Here is a 2,630-nt window from a genome sequence, read left to right on the forward strand (position 1 = left end):
TAGACATGAACCAGCTCTAACTATAGACCTGAACCAGCTCTAACTATAGACCTGAACCAGCTCTAACTATAGACCTGAACCAGCTCTAACTATAAACCTGAACCAGCTCTAACTATAGACCTGAACCAGCTCTAACTATAGACCTGAACCAGCTCTAACTATAGACCTGAACCAGCTCTAACTATAAACCTGAACCAGCTCTAACTATAGACCTGAACCAGCTCTAACTATAAACCTGAACCAGCTCTAACTATAGACCTGAACCAGCTCTAACAATAGACCTGAACCAGCTCTAACAATAGACCTGAACCAGCTCTAACTATAGACCTGAACCAGCTCTAACTATAGACCTGAACTAGCCTTAACTATAGACCTGAACCAGCTCTAACAATAGACCTGAACCAGCTCTAACAATAGACATGAACCAGCTCTAACTATAAACCTGAACCAGCTCTAACTATAGACCTGAACCAGCTCTAACTATAAACCTGAACTAGCCTTAACTATAGACCTGAACCAGCTCTAACAATAGACCTGAACCAGCTCTAACAATAGACCTGAACCAGCTCTAACTATAGACCTGAACCAGCTCTAACAATAGACCTGAACCAGCTCTAACTATAAACCTGAACCAGCTCTAACTATAGACCTGAACCAGCTCTAACTATAGACCTGAACCAGCTCTAACTATAAACCTGAACCAGCTCTAACTATAGACCTGAACCAGCTCTAACAATAGACATGAACCAGCTCTAACTATAAACCTGAACCAGCTCTAACTATAGACCTGAACCAGCTCTAACAATAGACATGAACCAGCTCTAACTATAAACCTGAACCAGCTCTAACTATAGACCTGAACCAGCTCTAACTATAGACCTGAACCAGCTCTAACAATAGACCTGAACCAGCTCTAACTATAGACCTGAACCAGCTCTAACAATAGACATGAACCAGCTCTAACTATAAACCTGAACCAGCTCTAACTATAGACCTGAACCAGCTCTAACTATAGACCTGAACCAGCTCTAACTATAGACCTGAACCAGCTCTAACTATTGACCTGAACCAGCTCTAACAATAGACCTGAACCAGCTCTAACTATAGACCTGAACCAGCTCTAACTATAGACCTGAACCAGCTCTAACTATAGACATGAACCAGCTCTAACTATAGACCTGAACCAGCTCTAACTATAGACATGAACCAGCTCTAACTATAGACCTGAACCAGCTCTAACTATAGACCTGAACCAGCTCTAACTATAGACCTGAACCAGCTCTAACTATAGACATGAACCAGCTCTAACTATAGACATGAACCAGCTCTAACTATAGACATGAACCAGCTCTAACTATAGACCTGAACCAGCTCTAACTATAGACCTGAACCAGCTCTAACTATAGACCTGAACCAGCTCTAACTATAGACATGAACCAGCTCTAACTATAGACCTGAACCAGCTCTAACTATAGACATGAACCAGCTCTAACTATAGACCTGAACCAGCTCTAACTATAGACCTGAACCAGCTCTAACTATAGACCTGAACCAGCTCTAACTATAAACCTGAACCAGCTCTAACTATAGACCTGAACCAGCTCTAACTATAGACCTGAACCAGCTCTAACTATAGACCTGAACCAGCTCTAACTATAAACCTGAACCAGCTCTAACTATAGACCTGAACCAGCTCTAACTATAAACCTGAACCAGCTCTAACTATAGACCTGAACCAGCTCTAACAATAGACCTGAACCAGCTCTAACAATAGACCTGAACCAGCTCTAACTATAGACCTGAACCATCTCTAACTATAGACCTGAACTAGCCTTAACTATAGACCTGAACCAGCTCTAACAATAGACCTGAACCAGCTCTAACAATAGACATGAACCAGCTCTAACTATAAACCTGAACCAGCTCTAACTATAGACCTGAACCAGCTCTAACTATAAACCTGAACTAGCCTTAACTATAGACCTGAACCAGCTCTAACAATAGACCTGAACCAGCTCTAACAATAGACCTGAACCAGCTCTAACTATAGACCTGAACCAGCTCTAACAATAGACCTGAACCAGCTCTAACTATAAACCTGAACCAGCTCTAACTATAGACCTGAACCAGCTCTAACTATAGACCTGAACCAGCTCTAACTATAGACCTGAACCAGCTCTAACTATAAACCTGAACCAGCTCTAACTATAGACCTGAACCAGCTCTAACAATAGACATGAACCAGCTCTAACTATAAACCTGAACCAGCTCTAACTATAGACCTGAACCAGCTCTAACAATAGACATGAACCAGCTCTAACTATAGACCTGAACCAGCTCTAACTATAGACCTGAACCAGCTCTAACTATAGACCTGAACCAGCTCTAACTATAGACATGAACCAGCTCTAACTATAGACCTGAACCAGCTCTAACTATAGACCTGAACCAGCTCTAACTATAGACCTGAACCAGCTCTAACTATAGACATGAACCAGCTCTAACTATAGACCTGAACCAGCTCTAACTATAGACATGAACCAGCTCTAACTATAGACCTGAACCAGCTCTAACTATAGACCTGAACCAGCTCTAACTATAGACCTGAACCAGCTCTAACTATAGACATC

Source organism: Cyclopterus lumpus, chromosome 19 (assembly GCF_009769545.1).
Source record: "Cyclopterus lumpus isolate fCycLum1 chromosome 19, fCycLum1.pri, whole genome shotgun sequence".
Lineage (NCBI taxonomy): Eukaryota > Metazoa > Chordata > Actinopteri > Perciformes > Cyclopteridae > Cyclopterus > Cyclopterus lumpus.